This window comes from Lissotriton vulgaris, chromosome 4_2 (genome assembly GCF_964263255.1).
Source record: "Lissotriton vulgaris chromosome 4_2, aLisVul1.2, whole genome shotgun sequence".
Classification (NCBI taxonomy): Eukaryota; Metazoa; Chordata; class Amphibia; order Caudata; family Salamandridae; genus Lissotriton; species Lissotriton vulgaris.
In genome coordinates, this window is record NC_141692.1 from 1,549,751 (window position 1) to 1,568,414 (window position 18,664).

Sequence of the window (18,664 nt, forward strand, 5' to 3'; positions counted from 1 at the left end):
CTAAACAGACTTTTCATTTGAGTCTTGGGTGTTGCCATGTTAGGTTTTCTGACCCTGCCTTCAGGTTAGGTCGCCCCCATGCCGCTGCCGCCTGCTCACCCCGGTCTCCTGCTGCCTCCTTCGCCCGCTGTAGCGGGGAGGCGGGCCGGGAATCGAACCCTTCCCCGGTGCAAGAATGGTGGAACACTGACTCACGTCCTACCTCTCTTTCGCCGTCTCAGTGGGAGACGGAGTCCGACATCTGGTGGAATCAACCAGAGTCAAAAGGAGAGACTTGTTCCTTTTACGGGGCCGGCTTCGAGGTAGAAGAGGACCGCCTACCAGTCGAGTCACTACTGTGTCAGCCAATCAGCTTCGGAATCACCGACAAGCCCCCGGATGACGTGCAACCAATAGCGTTGCTAAAAGGACAGGAAAATGGAAGAGCGGTGTGTCCCGGCACCAAGGAGGAGAAGAGGAGAGAGCAAGACGAAGTGAAGAAGACCAAAGGAATTGTGGAGGAGCAAGTAGCAGAGCCAGGAGGCCAACAATACTACGCAGCGCCCAGCCCCGCTCGCGGAGGAGTGTGGCTCTCCCAGGTACGTCACCGTGTGGCAGGGTGGCTGGGGAGGCGGGGCGCTTCCTTGTAGATTTGTACATAACTTCCCTTGCCTTTCCGTTCCCTTTGTTTCCCCGTCCTTCCTTTCCCCTCCGCCCTCCCTGAATCCTACCGCTTACCTACCCGACCTCTCCTCACCGTGCTCCCTCACGTGCACCGTCCGACTACCTTGTATATAGTCAGCTCACCTGTGAATAGAGTCACCGGTGTTCTCACTACCCTGGTTTCCCCTGGGAAAAACTAAGCCCGAACGACATACTAAGAGTGTTCTTTCTCCCCCCCTGTGGCGCTGGAACACCGCGAGAGACGACGACCAGGTCGCCAGTGAAAGGGAGCGAAGACATGCAAGTCCCGGGAGGTCTACCAACCTAGCTGACACCTTGGATCCCGCGGCCTTAGCCAGGGAACGACTCACTCAGAGGAGAAAAAAAGACTTTTATTAGAATAAAACCTTCACTACCACGCTCCAGTCTCAGTGTCCCTCCTTCTGAATCGCAACAGTCGCACTTTTCTCGCCGCTGCCTACCTGTGGCCCTGCCCCCCTGACACCTCTGACACCCCATTTGCAGCCCAGCTCCCGCCACCCAGCTGCTCCTCCCTCCCGTCAACACTCTTATGCAAACCACGTAGCGGCCGAAGGCGCGCCAAAAGCAAGCCCGTTTGCGCCCGTCCGCGCCTGAAACGAGCCCAGTGCCAGGACCCCTGCCCCCGACGATGCCAGCCCACACGACTGACTTACAACACCGCCACCCTCCACGCACTCAACGCTGGCCGGAACCCCGCCTGCTACCGAGCCATCCCAAAACGCACACACGGACCCTTCACCTGCCAAGCCTGCAAATTCACCTGCCTCCGAACCTGCACTGCTCCTGCCAAGCCAGGCACCAGCAGCACTCACCTCAAGTGCATCCTGCTCAACACCCGCTCTGTCCCTAGGCACGCTGTCGAACTCTGGAACCTCCTCGACACAACATCACCAGACGTCGCCTTCCTCACAGAAACCTGGATGAACGTCTCCTGAGCTCCCGACATCGCCATAGCCATCCCGGATGGCTACAAGATCATCCGGAGGGACCGCATCAACTAAACCGGAGGAGGCATCACCATCGTCCACAGAAACACCATCCGAATCACGACCAACTCCGATGACACCCACACCGCCGCGAGCACCTTCACTTTCAGATACACACCGACCCCAAGACCACTCTCAGAGGCACTCTCATCTACAGAACCCCGGGCCAACGCAGACAATTCAGTGAAGCCATCGCAGACTTCGTCAGCCAGCACGCCCTAACCTCCTCAGACCACATCCTCCTAGGGAACCTCAACTTCCACCTGGAGAACAACAATGACAGCAACACCGCCGCCCTGCTGGACAACCTCGCCAACCTCGGACTCATGCAACTGGTGAACACCCCCACCCACTTACCGGCCACACGCTAGACCCCATCTTCTCCTCCAGTAAGCACATCTACTTCAGCCACTCCACCGGACTACACTGGACAGATCACAGCTGCGTCCACTTCAACTTCAGGAGAACCACGACCCACCACCACCCGCAACAGGTTCCCCGCAGAAGCTGGAGCAAGATCACCGCCACCAACTCACCACCTCCCTCAGCCAGAACCCTCCCACCAACACGAGGGTCCCCAACGAAGCAGCCGGCAACCTCACACAGTGGCTCACCCACTGCGCCGATGACCTCGCGCCACTGAAGAACCCTCCCAGCAGACCCGGCAGCAAGAAAGCCTCGTGGTTAACCAACAACCTCAAAAACTCCAAGAAAACCTGCCGAACCCTCGAGAAAGCCTGGCGCCATGACCAGACAACAGAGAACATGACAGCCCTCAAGAACGCCACCCGCAAACACCACCAGCTGATCCGCACCACCAAAAGGACAACATTCAAAGAACGTCAGGACAACAACACCCACAACAGCAAGGAACGTTAAAGAGCTCTCCAACCCCAGCGCCTGCAACAACAACATCACACCCTCGCAAGACCTCTGCGACTCACTCGCCTCGTTCTTTCACCGCAAGATCTCCGACATACACAACAGCTTCGGCGCACAAATCACGCACCCAACCACGGAACCAGCGCCCCCACCACCACCCTCTGCACCTGGACCCCAGTCAGCACCGAAGACACCACCCGCACGATGAACACCATCCACTCCGGCTCCCCAACCGACCCCTGTCCACACCACATCTTCAACAAAGCCGACTCCATCATCGCACCCCAACTCCGGGACATCATTAACAGCTCCTTCGCATCCGCCACCTTCCCGGAGAGCTGGAAACTTGCCTTGCTCAGCTCCCTCCTGAAGAAACCCACCGCGGACCCCACGGACCTCAAGAACTTCCGCCCCATCTCGCTCCTCCCTTTTCCTGCCAAAGTCATCGAGAAGACAATCAACAAACAACTCTCCGCCTTCGTCGAGACAAACGGATCCCTCGAGCCCTCGCAGTCCGGTTTCCGCGCAAACCACAGCGACGAGACCGCCCTCATCGCAGCTACCAAAGACATCAGGTCCCTGCTCGACAACGGGGAAACAGCTGCCCTCATCCTCCAGGACCACTCAGCAGCCTTCGACACTGTATGCCACCGCACCCTGATACAGTGCCTCAGCAACACCGGAATCCAAGGAACGACCTTGGAGTGGATAATCTCGTTTCTCGCTGGAAGAACCCAGAGAGTCCGCCTCCCCCGTTCCGATCCGCGGCCTTCTAAGTCATCTGCAGTGTTCCCCAAGGATCCTCGGTCTGCCCCACCCTCTTCAACGTCTACATAAGCCGCCTTGCAGCCATCGAATGCCAACACATCCTAAACATCATCTCCTATGCCGACGACACCCAGCTGGTCCTGGGAATGGATGAAGCTCAGCTGTCTGAAACTGAACTCAGACAAGACAGAAGTCCTCATCCTGGGACCATCCCCCTCTGCCTGGGACGACTCCTGGTGGCCCCCTGCCCTGGGCACCGCCCCCAAGCCAACGGACCATGCACGCAACCTGGGCTTCATCCTGGACTCCTCCCTCACGATGACCAAGCAAGTCAACGCCTTCTCCTCATCCTGTTTCAACACCCTGCGCATGTTCCGAAAGATCTTCCGGTGGATCCCCACCGAAACGAGGAAGATGGTCACCCAGGCCCTCGTCACCAGCCGACTGGACTACGGGAACACCCTCTACGCTGGAACCACATCCAAACTCCAGAAAAGACTCCAGCGCATACAGAATGCTTCTGCACGACTCATCCTGGACATCCCCCCACACGGCCATATCTCTGCCCCTCTGAGAGACCTGCACTGTCTCCAGGTCAGCAAGAGGATCACGTTCAGACTCCTCACCCACGCACACAAGGCTCTCTATGACATGGGCCCCAAATACCTCAACAGCCGCCTCGCATTCTACACACCCACCCGCCAGCTCTGATCCGCCAGCCTCGCCCTCGCCACCGTCCCACGAATTTGCAGAACCACCGCCGGAGGAAGATCCTTCTCCTACTTAGTGGCCAAGACATGGAACTCCCTCCCCACCCACCTACGGTTGACCCAGGACCATCTCTCCTTCAGGAAAGAACTCAAGACCTGGCTGTTCGAGCAATAGCGACTCCCCCTCCCCCAGCGCCTTGAGACCCTACGGGTGAGTAGCGTGCTATACAAATTTGCTGATTGATTGATTGATTTATTGATTGATAAAAAGTAAAAACAAAAGCATGTGTGGGTCCTTTATTTTTGCATTCTGGGACAGGCCGTAGTTACAGAATAGTATCCTGTGTGAGGAATATTCACGAGCTCTCGAGATTTGAAAAATGTTTAGGTCTCAGAACTAGTTAGCAAACTTGACTGCATTAGAAGGAGTGATGTCACAGACACGTTGACAGATACGGGCATCAGTGAATTCATAAAAAAAGTATAGTCCACATAATACACCAATGGAAGCACATGTTACCGTGCATGATGAGGGGTGGGCGGGATGTTTCATTTTACCTGAAGAATTTGGTGACTCCCTGTTTCTCTCGTAATGCAGAGATACTACCAAATTCCCCAATCGTTTCCTGGAGGAATGTTTTCCTTCAATGCTCCAGAAATGGAGCGAGATTTTCTAGCCGGGGTGGTCGTGAGTGGTCGTGGCCAGAGGACTGTTTCTGGAGTAGATTTGCTGCCGCTTGAGTATATCTTCTACTTGACCAGCAGCAAAATCAACTCACCTGGCTGCCTTTTCTTTTACAGCATGTGGTGATATTTGCGCTGCATTCTCAGTGCTGCCAGTGCTGCTGCCGCTAAATTGCAGCATGAGCAGCTTGACATTCATGTTTTCTGCCCGTTGGCGGAGCTCCGTGGAATCTCGTGAAGGTTTATGTAACTGCAGAATTCTGCGGAGTGAAACTCTGTGAGTTCCGTCCACCCCTGGTAGGAACGTCTCCTTTGAGTCCCCATACGTCGCTTGTTTTGGAATGGGTCCAGCCTTCAATCCTAGGAATACTTGAAATTGTTCTCTCGAACACTGTCTAATCATCTCATACTACTTAGAGCGACTGCCCAAGCATGAAATGGGAAAACAATAAGTGCTTAGTTTGAAAATTAATGCCAGGGCCCTTGTCTGAAGGCCACGGCAGCTTACACCACCCACTAGTCCTCCAAGCACTGCCAATGACAGTACCAACACAACTACTAACCATCATATTCCTACAAGTGTGATATTTCAGATCATTCCAGGTCCCTTAAGCTAAAATAAGGGCTTGGGTGGCTGGTATCACTCATTTTAAATGTATATTGAATTAATAAACAGCTGTTGTTTTGATGATCCGTAAATTGGACAAACAGGGCCACCATGAGATGGATTGTCGTATGTGGTGGTGTTGACAATGAAGTGCTGGTGGCGAATACTGGAGATTACTTAAGAGGGGGCCTGGTTTAGATCTCGGTGGACGTGTTACACCATCACTATGTGATAGATATCCCGTCCTCCGAAAAATATATCCCATTATATGCTATGGGATTTATATTTCAGTGGACGGGGTATCTGTCACCGTTGTGATGGGGTAACACGTCCGCCGAGATCTAAATCAGGTTGAGAGTTTTTCCGGACGCTGGTGCACATTAAAAACATCTGATAACACTGTCATGCAGTGACAATACTCAATGATGTGCATGAACATCAGTTGTCTCTGTGCAATAGCTCATACTCAGACACATTTATGTCATTTTTTATTATGTTTGATGTTTAGTTATCTTTGTTATTGGAAGAAAGGTCCTCTGTATAACTTAAAAAGCTTATTTTCTCATCACTATACTTATCCTTTTGGGAACGCAACCATATGACAGGGCATTGGATGTGTTCTACATTGTGCTCTGCTCTTTGTCAGCTAAACCTTGCTCTCTGACAGGAATGTGTAAAGTAAATCATCAAACTGAGTGAGGGTATCTGTTGTCACCTTATGCCAGGTTATGAGGAGTGTAGCAGTGGCAGTTACATCATTACATTCCAGAGTCCGCAGTCCTATATTAAAGGCCTTCTCCAGGAACCACCTTTTTTGTAGGCACAAATCCTCTTCTATTGCTGAAGTCTGGCTGCTTCATAATCAGAGTAACTCCCCTCTCCCCCTTCATGCATTACTGGCTGTCACCTAGCAAATCTGGCCTTCCAATAGAACTCTGTGAGCTTGAATAACATCTCTTTTAATCCTGTTCAAACTAACCTCCTTAAAGAAATTTGGCTGCAGAAACACACTCTTCGACTTTTTCAGGTTTTGTTTTGGGGCTTCCCCTAAACATTTTGATTTCTCCTCACCTGTTTGCTAAAATTCACTTTGGTTGGCTTTTAGGACTCAAGATACTATAATGGGTCAGGTGCCTAATCATTATAGGCACTGGCAGATGGGGACCCAAAGTTGGCATTTCCATTATGATTCCATTGAAAATGGTCATGTTTGGTATCAAAGGACTTGTGCCACCAAACCTGGCTTTATTCCAAAGTTGTTTTTAATGTTACATGCACCCAGGTGGCTACCTTGCAAGTTGCACCCTGGTTGTTCCAGCCTTTCGTGTGCTCTGGCTGGTAGACTGCAGCTGCTGAGACAGGAATCTGACTGGAGATGTCAACTCTGTCAGGAGTCTGAGGGGTCACCTCCCACCCTGACAGGATGGCTAGTTAAGAGGCACATCAAGGTGGTGAGCTTTAAAGCTCCCACCACCTCTGATGTGCAAGTAGGTTGTACCTCAGCGGAGGACAAAAGCCTTTCCCCGGCTCCAGACACATTTGACCCAGGCAGGTGGGAAAATTAGGTAGTCTGTAGGTGTGCACCTCTAGGTTAGGCTACCTGGTCTAAAAAGATGAAGACGCGATTTGCCATTATTGAAAGAGACAGAACAGTTGGTTCTCAGTAGAAAGGGTGACAGACACACACTGTGATGTGGTCACATCCAGGCAGATTAGCCACAGGGGCTAGTAGCACATTGGCCACTAGCACCCACTCCCCTATTGCCCCTAAATCTAGTATTTAAGGGTCAACCCTGATATCAGAACCAGAAAACTGCTTGAACTGCAACCAAGGACAAAGAAGAGACCCGTGTCTGCAACTTCATGACGGCACAAAAAAAGGTGTGATAATCTGCACCTGTGACAGCCACCCTACATCTTCATGACCAGGACTTGTACTGGTCCAGAGACCAGTTCTAAAAGGAAGGAGAACCACTCTCTAACCCAAAAGCATCTTCAGAACTTCCTTGGACTAGAGGTACTAGTCCACTACAGTCTGCAGATAGAAACCACACTCCTGGAACCATGATGCCACAGACCATTGGGCCCAGTGAGGGATCACCCAAAAGTAGCGTTCTACTGCCATATGAGAAACGTAGTCCTTTCCTCCCGACTCCAGGATGTCGAAGTATCCAAGCACTGTGTTTGCCACTGTAAAGGTTTGGTGGTGGCCAATTTGGCTACTAATACATTTGTTCGATGCTGCTCCTTGAAGGAACCCCACAGCATCTTCAACCATCCACCTCAATGGCTCGCTTGTCGACATTTTGCATCAATTTCCTCACCAGCACTATCTAAGTGGTAAAACCAGCTTCCACCTTCATCACCAAGAATAGCCAGGACACAACTGCACCTGAACCTGAACCATATGAGCCAGGAAAGGTTCCTCTGCCTGGTGAACCTTTGTCCAGTTGCCACACTAACGTAACCCACAACGGGCTACCCCAAAGTTTACCTGCAAGTGAGCAAATGTCACTAGTGTGTTTATACAACTCCCATGTTCAGCACCAAGGGCAGCCAAGACACCTCTGCACCCCCGCTCCACGAGCCAGGTAAAATTAGTCTGACTATTGAAGCTTGGTCTTGAGACCCACATCACCTTAACTCCCAGTGGATTCCACTAAAATCGACCTGCAAGTGACCAATTGGCCCCGAAAATGCATAACTCTGGTTATATTGTTACGTTTCTATAAAAATCTGCTTCAATTTTCATAAAGTGGTGTACTATTTTTTTCGAGTCATGCCATTTACTTATCTTCCTTGTAGGTACTTCGAAATGCTTAACCTTTTCAATGCGTCACGGTGGGCGTGTACGTCGGACGGCCGGGGGCTGTCCGAACTGCGCTAGCGTCATTTTTTTCAGCACAGCAGCGGAATACCTGCCACGGTGAAGCGGTTAACACATGTTCCTCTACCGAAGCCTGAATGGTGTTACCCCCACTACCGAGATAGAGATTTATAAGTGGGAATCCAAACAACCCAGTATGGGGGCAACGTGACAGCATTGTATAGTGAAGGATAACCAGCCTCACTGCATAATATTCTATTTTCCAACATTTGTTTTACAGGAGTGGGATCCAGAACTTATGTTTCGGAGTACCACTTGGTCATAAGTGTATTTTTAGGAGTAATCCACTGTTGACTTTACACCCAAATTATTTTTCAGACTTTTTGAAAAAAAAATAAAAGTTTTATTAGAATTGTTAGGTGCCTGCATAGAACCCCATTCTAAAAGTAACTAAAGAAAGTTTTAGAAAGTTAGGCCAAAGTTTTACACAGTTTTAAAAACATCCCACATTTTAGATAAAGTTAGTGCACAAGGGCAGCATAAATTTTGATCTGTCCATCCACACAGCTCTCAAGATGAGTGATTTTAGAGATTTGAGCACAATTAGGTATATTGAATTTAAAGCTGCAGCCCGAAAGGAGGACCTTGAGAGGGTCCTCAGCGTCTATGTAGCAGAGAAATTAGATATAGACACATTCCTCAGTAAGAGAGCCTAAAGAGGACAGCGTTAGTGCCTTAGCCCGAGAAACTGATGGGGAATTAGGTGAAGACCAAAACTCTCTACCATTCACCAGACAAAGTTCACCAGTGGGAAGTGACCAAAGTCTCTTAGTAGAATTCCCACTGGTAAGGTGGTATTAAGCCTTGATCTCCTCTCACTAGAGGAGAAAAAGATTGAACTTGCGGAAAAGAAACAAGTCCCTTGATAATGTAATGGTGGCTGCATAAATACTAGGGCTACAGAGGAAACCTTTGACCCTAAGATCCTCAAAGAGATTGTTCCAAAGTTTAGTAATGGTGATGACATTGACAAATGGTTTGCAGCCTTTGAGAGGGCTTTCAGAATGGATAGTTCACCAGCAATGGGGCTCTCTATTGTGGGTGGACTTTGTAGACTCCTCAGTCAAAGCGCTAGAAGACTTGATAAAAGGCAATGCGATGGACACATATGATGAACTGTATAGTTTAATTATGAAAGAGCACATTTAAACCAATCTTACCACCATCTGAATAGATTCAGATCTCTTTAGCCCTAGAGAGTTGGGAAAAAAAGGCTGATGGTTAGGACAGAGTACCAAGACAACCCAGGGGGAATTTTAAAACGGGGGTGGATTAGGTCAACAAAAGAGAAAGGTGGGAGACTCTCTCAGAACTCTAAAACATAAGAGATCCAGAGCCACCCAAACTCCAGCACGCCGATCAGTGGGGACATAGGGCGAAAAAAGCTCTTAGATAAAAGGCTCTGCTTTGACTGCTAACAGACAGGGCACTACAGAGGGGATACAGCCTAACCCAAAAGGAAGATGCACACTGGGCTGGCCAATATAGCCTTTAAGGAGGACACCTCAGATGAAGAGGTCCTCATAGCTGTTAACCTAGGCCTGGGTGGAGAAATTGACTCTGCTCATGTATTTTTTTGTGATATTCGGGAACTCTGCTTTCAGCTTGGAATATGGAGTGCCTGATAAACTCTGCCTTCCGCCGGGTAGAAGAGGTTTTTTTCTGTTGGCATACAATGCTTGTTTTGGCACACGTTTGCAAGCGTGACAAGACTTGGCGGCATCTGGGGTGGCTTCCACCACTTTTTTATGACTTTGGCGAGTGTGGGCAACTGTGGATGCAACTCAAGCAGATTCATTACTCAAGAAGCAGCTACATCTACTCAAAAAGGCATTTTCGAGTTCTTATTTTCCTCCAACTAACAATACAGATGGTTTTTAAGGGCACAAAGCCTTTTTTTTAGCTTTTATTTCCACCAAGAAGGAAGGGCCCTAGAAACTCCAACGTCCTGCTCCTGTCCAGCAGGCTCTTCCTAGTGTTTTATATATCTCCTGGTAACTTTCCATTTGGATTTAGAGCTGGAAGGAACTTTCTCTTTGTCTACTGCATATATAACATTGGATTTAAGGACTTTGTAAGTGAGATTTCACAAGTAAGTTAAACAATTCTTGTATAAGGGTGTTGTTTGTCTAATAACGGGCATAAACTAGTATTTATTTGTACTTTTATTCAATTTTTTAAATGTATTGTGGTGGGTGGCCTGCAGTTTCAGTAGGAACAATTTTGCAAAGTTCAGTACATGTTCTCCATGTTTGTTAAATGTGCAATATTTATTAATTTTATTATGTGGTCTACTCTTTGTTGTAGTCATGTGTCCTTGCTTGCTGTTGTTGATTGACCAGTTTTCAAAGGCAGAATAATTGGAGAGGGCTTTGCCTTTATGTATGTATTCATTTTTTTTTACTTTTCTCGGATATAAGTTGAATATTATGCTTGAGGATAGAAATCTACGATGGAGTGCACACCGCTAGCCTCTCCTCCGGATTGCCCCTGAGCACTCTGGTATATGAAGTGCGTGTTGATTGAAGAGTTGAAACGAAGTTCATGAGTGGTTCACCAAAGTTGGTGCAAGTAAGTTCTTGTTGGTCCCAAGATCTCTAGACCCGAGACATGTCCCGGGTTTCGGGATAGTTTCCCTCATAAGTAGAGAAAGAATTTGGGGTGGATGAGAAGGCCGCCAAGTAACCGTCACAGGCCTCGATGCCTCTCCGGTGCGCAGGTGCGTCTCCAAAAGCTCGTCAGCTTAGGGGCTCATGGGAGCCCTTTAACAGAAATCTACGATGGATCGCAAACCGCTAGCCTCTCCTCCGGATCGCCCCTGAGCACTCTGGTATATGAAGTGCGTGTTGAATGAAGAGTTGAAACAAAGTTCATGAGTGGTTCACCAAAGTTGGTGCAAGTAAGTACTTGTTGTTCCCAAGATCTCTAGACCTGAGACAAGGTCCGGGTTTCGGGATAGTTTCCCTCATCAGTAGAGAAAGGATTTGGGGTGCATGAGAAGGCCGCCAAGTAACTGTCACAGGTCTCGATGACTCTCCGGCACACAGGTGCGTCTCCAAAAGTTCGTCAGCTTAGGGGCTCATGGGAGCACTTTAACAGAAATCTTGGATGGATCGCACACCGCTAGCCTCTCCTCCGGATCGCCCCTGAGCAGTCTGGTATATGAAGTGCGTGTTGATTGAAGAGTTAAAACAAAGTTCATGAGTGGTTCACCGAAGTTGGTAAAAGTAAGCACTTGTTGTTCCCAAGATCTCTAGACACGAGACATGGCCCGGGTTTCGGGATAGTTTCCCTCATCAGTAGAGAAAGGATTTGGGGTGGATGAGAAGGCCGCCAAGTAACCGTCACAGGCCTCAATGCCTCTCCTGCGTGCCGGTTAGGCATCGAGGCCTATGACGGTTACTTGGCGGCCTTCTTTTCCACCCCAACTACGTTCTCTACTGATGAGGGAAGATATCCCGAACTCTGGGCCATGTCCTGTGTCTAGAGATCTTGAGAACAACAAGTACTTACTTGCACCTACTTAGATGAACCACTTACGAACTAAATGTACCAGAATCCCTAGGGGCGATCTGGAGGAGGGGCTAGCGGTGTGCGATCCTTTGCGGTTGATTCTACAAATGTGCTCCCTTGAGCCTTTAAGCTGACAAGCTTCTGGATGACGCACCTGCGTGCAGGTTAGGCATCGAGGCCTGTGACGGTTACTTGGCGGCCTTCTTTTCCACCCCAACTACGTTCTCTACTGATGAGGGAAGATATCCCGAAACACAGGCCATGTCCTGGGTCTAGAGATCTTGAGAACAACAAGTACTTACTTGCACCTACTTAGGTGAACCACTTACGAACTATATGTACCAGAATCCTTAAGGGCGATCCGGAGGAGGGGCTAGCGGTGTGTGATCCATTGCGATTGATTCTACAAATGGGCTCCCTTGAGCCTTTAAGCTGACGAGCTTCTGGAAGACGCACCTGTGTGCCGGATAGGCATCGGGGCCTGTGACGGTTAATTGGCGGCCTTCTTTTCCACCCCAACTACGTTCTCTACTTATGAGGGAAGATATCCCGAAACCTGGGCCATGTCCTGGGTCTAGAGATCTTGAGAACAACAAGTACTTACTTGCACCTACTTAGGTGAACCACTTATGAAGTATATGTACCAGAATCCTTAGGGGCGATCCGGAGGAGGGGCTAGCGGTGTGCGATCCATTGCGGTTGATTCTACAAATGGGCTCCCTTAAGCCTTTAAGCTGACGAGCTTCTGGATGACGCACCTGTGTGCCGGTTAGGCATTGAGGCCTTCACGGTTACTTGGCTGCCTTCTTTTCCACCCCAACTACGTTCTCTACTGATGAGGGAAGATATCCCAAAACCCGGGCCATGTCCTGGGTCTAGAGATCTTGAGAACAACAAGTACTTACTTGCACCTACTCAGGTGAACCACTTACGAACTATATGTACCAGAATCCTTAGGGGCGATCCGGAGGAGGGGCTAGCGGTGTGCGATCCATTGCGGTTGATTCTACAAATGGGCTCCCTTGAGCCTTTAAGCTGACGAGCTTCTGGATGACGCACCTGCATGCCGGTTAGGCATCGGGGCCTGTGACGGTTACTTGGCGGCCTTCTTTTCCACCCCAACTACGTTCTCTACTTATGAGGGAAGATATCGCAAAACCTGGGCCATGTCCTGGGTCTAGAGATCTTGAGAACAACAAGTACTTACTTGCACCTACTTAGGTGAACCACTTACGAACTATATGTACCAGAATCCTTAGGGGCGATCCGGAGGAGGGGCTAGCGGTGTGCGATCCATTGCGGTTGATTCTACAAATGGGCTCCCTTGAGCCTTTAAGCTGACGAGCTTCTGGATGACGCACCTGCGTGCAGGTTAGGCATCGAGGCCTGTGACGGTTACTTGGCGGCCTTCTTTTCCACCCCAACTACATTCTCTACTGATGAGGGAAGATATCCCGAAACACGGGCCATGTCCTGGGTCTCGAGATCTTGAGAACAACAAGTACTTACTTGCACCTACTTAGGTGAACCACTTATGAACTATATGTACCAGAATCCTTAGGGGCAATACGGAGGAGGGGCTAGCGGTGTGCGATCCATTGCGGTTGATTCTACAAATGGGCTCCCTTGAGCCTTTAAGCTGACGAGCTTCTGGATGACGCACCTGCGTGCCAGTTAGGCAATGAGGCCTGTGACGGTTACTTGGCGGCCTTCTTTTCCACCCCAACTACATTCTCTACTGATGAGGGAAGATATCCCGAAACACGGGCCATGTCCTGGGTCTCGAGATCTTGAGAACAACAAGTACTTACTTGCACCTACTTAGGTGAACCACTTACGAACTATATGTACCAGAATCCTTAGGGGCAACCTGGAGGAGGGGCTAGCGGTGTGCGATCCATTGCGGTTGATTCTACAAATGGGCTCCCTTAAGCCTTTAAGCTGACGAGCTTCTGGATGACGCACCTGTGTGCCGGTTAGGCATTGAGGCCTGTGACGGTTACTTGGCGGCCTTCTTTTCCACCCCAACTACGTTCTCTACTGATGAGAGAAGATATCCCGAAACCCGGGCCATGTCCTGGGTCTAGAGATCTTGAGAACAACAAGTACTTACTTGCACCTACTTCGGTGAACCACTTACGAACTATATGTACCAGAATCCTTAGGGGCGATCCGGAGGAGGGGCTAGCGGTGTGCGATCCATTGCGGTTGATTATGCTTGAGGATCACAGTAGTGTTTGTGTATTTACAGTTTTATAATACATGCTTTCTGTACTTTTCACCTGCACCCTTTGCACCCCAATAATAGGGTTCTCATAGTCCCCTGGTATCCCCTAGGAAACGAGCAAATAATTATTGTTGGTAATTTTTTTTATTATAATTTTGTTGTTTGTAATGTATTGTTTTATTTTGCTTATCCTAACGTATTTGATTTATTTTGTATTTAAACTTTGTACACATTTTTCCACCAGCCATCCACCATCCATCCACCACCTACCCACTGTAGGCTCACAGCGTTCATTTTTTAAGTATTATTGTCAGATACCATGACCAGGTCCACAGGAGCCGACGACGTTCCCAATCCCTCACCACCTCAACCACCACCTGAAATGTAATCTGTCAAGGTTGCGGTTAAAGCAGGGGGAAGGGGAAGTGGAATAGAGAGAGAGACAGCCTTCATGTGGAAAACTGGAGTCCTCTCAATCATCAGAGTCTGTAGGGTTGATGTGTGCTCTAAACTGCATCTGCTAGTGGAGGCAAAAATCATAAACACACCCTCCTTTTCTTCCTGCAACACGATGGGTACATTTTAACATCCTCAATCCAATGCATTTCGGGCAATTTATCTGCCCTTCATCAGGGATTTCAAAGCAAATGTTAAAAAAATTGAGAGCTGTGAAAAATAGAGGGAAAACGTGCTGTAGGAACAGAGGGCCTCATTAGGATGGCGGACGGACCTGCGTCTGTCCGCCACCCCCGCGGTGGAGGGACCGTCCGCATGGCAGCGGCAGTCCCTCCATGCAAATTAGGATGTGACTGCCACCCTGGCGATCACATCCTGGATCTTTAACCTTGCGGCGGGTGCTGCTTTAAGCAGCACCCGCTCGCAAGGTTAAAAAAGCATGTTTCACATTTACATGCACAAAGCGGCAGGCACTGCGGGCTGCCTGCCGCTTTGTGCATGCAAATGCAGGGAGGTACCATAGGTACCCCCCATGTGCACCCCCAGCCCACCATTACCCTGGGGGCCCCCCAGAAGCAAAGGTCCACATGCTTTTCCACGGCAGAAAAACCGCTGCGGAAAAGCATGTCTACTCCTGCTTCCTAATTTGGCTGATGGTGTCTTGCAGACACCGCCACCAAATAGCCCGGCAAAACCCGCGGATCAGCGGTGGAGGTCCTTCCGCCGCTGGTCCCACCACATTCCCACTGCCATCCTAATCTGGCGGTGGGTGTTTCATGTGGCTGCGGCGGTGAATCCGCATCCTCCGGGCCGGCGGTGGCTTCCGCCGGCCCGGAGGATGCAGATTCACCGCCATCCTAATGAGGCCCTTAATATAAACTAGGCAATGATAAGATTTGAAGTGAACTGATGCAGTAGGCCATACGATGTAACGTTGTTTTTTAAACATTTGCAGTGAAATCCCTGATGAAGGGCAGATAAATTTCCCGAAATGATGGGATTGAGGATGTTAAAATGTACCCATCGTGTTGCAGGAAGAAAAGGCCGGTTTTTGCAAACTGCAATATTTGAAAAATTAGGAACACATTAAACTGTCGCACATGTGATTGTCATCTCATAACTGTATTGTTTAAAGGATTGGATTTTGGCAATAAAACAGAAAGAGAAAAGTAAAAAATGAAGCAACTTTTTTTAAGGTACATAGCTGTGCATCCGAAAAGGAGCACAAAGAGGCTCCATTCTTGCTCGAATTGTCATGGAAAGTGGTTGCAGGGCAATAACACTATTTCTGGACTGCACGCAAAAGGATCATAATTTGATAAAACTATAACCCTCTGGAGAAACTTGGTGTGCATTTCGTCATTCGTGTATGTATCGAGGCTTCAAACACCACACATGTTTCAAGAGTTGAATAGATCCAGGGTCACTATAGAACCATTAAAACACCAGGAAGAGAATGAAACTAGTTTTCTGCAATAAGCAGTAGTTAACATTCCAGAGCACATCAGATGAAGAAAGAGAAGTGATGAGTTTTCACCAACCAGGGTTTGTGTTTGTCACACCAATGACAGATCAATAGCTAAGTATTATTTTTAATGACATGAAAACCACAAGAGCTGCACAACACCAGGTTTCACTACAATGGCACAGCACAGGCCCCCTGCAGAGAGAGGCAAGTGAAGGCGGCAAACCTAGATGGACGAGTCAAAAAACATCTCTACACTACCCCACCGAACAATGCAAGAATGTGTAAGTTCAAATTGTAATTACCAGGTTCCCTTGTTTTTAAAAGCACCAACACAACAACTTATCTGTGTGACAAAAGCAACAGAAACTAGTTGTGGAGGAAAATATTCTGCTTTACTGGGACATACTCGGTTGTACTGTTTGTGATTGTTGTATGCCCTGTCCACCTCTTACAATATCTCCTGCTGCTGCTAAGTGTGTCAAGACCAGTGGGCAATGGGTCTATAAGACAAGGATACAACTGTACACTAATCAGACCCAGAGTCACCACTGTGCCATGTCAGGTGGCACACACAGCTCTAACTGGAAACTGATAGCAGACCTTGGTGCAGCACAGATAAGGTGGTCATTAGTGGGGACAGAGTAGAAGCTTGTCAGTTTATGATACAACCTACCATCAGTAAGGCTTTTTTAGATATTTCTAAATAAATGTAGTCAGATACCCTTCTGTTTATTCTTTTCCTGTCCCATCCGTATTAATGTATAAAAATGAAAAAGAAAATGGAAAGCAGTTCTTGCAGGGAGTTCACAATGATGTCACTAAACCTTTCTGGATAAACTGAGCTCAGGAAACCCAGTATTAGTAAGGGGTGCTATGCCTCAAAATAGAACTTCTGGCATCCAACATATTTGGGTCTAATTCAATATTACTATTTGAAAACCAGGGAAATGGAATCTGCACACTGATTGGTTTGTGACTGGAATGCAATTTGTGAACAAACTCGTAGGCTAAGAAGCCACATCCCATTTGTCCATTTTGTTTGTGGAGTTGACACAACATGACCTTGTAATGAATAGTATTTGAGCAGGTTGCAATTTGCAACCACTTTTTATTGGTTGTGATTACAAATTGGAGATATGGAAAAGAGAGCAACTATTCCTCCCTATATATGCACTCCTAAACTCGAATTTATTAAAGGATCCTATGTCCTATGCCATTTTTAAAAGTGTTTTTCACATTTTTTAAGACACTGTGGGAGGAAGCAGTGGTTCTGTGGCCCACGGCCTGTGGTTCCATCCCTCCATGACCACTTGCATGATTCCTAAACGGAGGTGGTAAAGGACACTGTTTTTGTGAGGTCTAGTAAAGATTTAAGCAATTTAAACCTAAGATAAATCCAAGGTAACCATGGCATCCCAGACCAAACTTCTTTCCTAATTCCCATCCTCCCTACCCTCAACCAAAGTCCCTCCCACCAAAACGGTAAATTAAAAAAGGGCTAAAAGAGGGTGCCATCAATGCTGGTCATGAGGTGATCAGGCTTCTGCTCCATCCATGCCATCTTATTCTCAAATTGGTCCATCTGCTAAAGGAGGCAGCAGTGGAATTGCCTGTCTGAGCTGGAGAGGGTGGCAGCAGTGGTGGTTAGGGGCCCTGACAACTGGTGTCAGCACTGACAGAAATGTTTTGTCCAGTAGGCTAGAGGCTGCTGATGGTTGGCGGAACTGGGGCCCAGAATTCCAGCTGGATAGTCTCAAGCCACTGCCACCGCTGCCAGGTTACTTACTCCTGCCAGATTATAGGTGGAAGTGGACCAGTAGGAGTAAATATGTCAAGGGAAAAAAGAGAAAAAGGACAAACTATAAACAATGGTCCATGGAAACACATTTTAAACACTAAATAGTTGCACAGTATCAGTACATTGCTGATCCCTGAGGAACATTGGAATATGATGTGTTTAGGAAAGTCAAAGGGCCACTTTTGAGCCACACATGCCTCACATTAAGAGCATTGACTTCCTAGCTAAAAAGAGTTAAGGCAGAATGACCCCAGATTTGCCCTGCTCTTTCAAGTTCTACCCTGACTCCACAAAAAGAGATGAATAATAAAAAAGATACTACATCACACACATCATGAATACAATTTGGATATCCTGTCTGCTGCAAATAGGTGGTGGGAAAAATAATGCACTGCACTACAGGGAAAGGAACGGGATATATGCATTGTGTTTGTCACAGTCATGACAGAGTATCCCATCTGCCAAACTTGAAATCATGTGGAGCAAAAAAAGATGCATTTAGGGCCAGATCTGAGGACTGGGGTGAATGTACGAAATAGCTCTGCATTCTGTCAATCAATTGTTTTTTTTGCATTTGTCACCCCGAGTGGGATAGGTATGCCCAGACGTGGGTCCTGTGCTCTCTATGGGCCCGATGTAGGTAAACGCGATTTTCCGATTTCAAAATACCGAGGCGGGCCGAATCGGTATTCTGAAATCGGAAAACGAGATGTAGGAAAAAAATACCGAATGAAAACCGATTCGGTCGGCATCGGTAATGAGATTCGGTACGTTCCGATTCAGCTCGGTCCGAATCGGAAATTACCGAATCGGCCAACAACGAATCGGAAAACACCGATTCGGCTACCACCGAATCGGATATTTCCGATTCGGCGAATACCGATTCGGTAAAAGCCGATTCGGTAAAAACCGAATCGGCAATCATAGACCCATGGCGAAAAAGCCCATAGGAATGCATTGCATGAACCGATTCGGCTTTTACCGATTCGGATAA

At 48.3% G+C, this 18,664-nt stretch overlaps 1 protein-coding gene across 1 annotated transcript in view; it reads right to left on the minus strand.

Moving 5' to 3' along the window:
* The window catches only part of LOC147718087 (GTPase IMAP family member 4-like), a 109,227-nt gene that overhangs the window by 66,659 nt on the left and 23,904 nt on the right, over positions 1–18,664 (minus strand). The window lies entirely within an intron of this gene.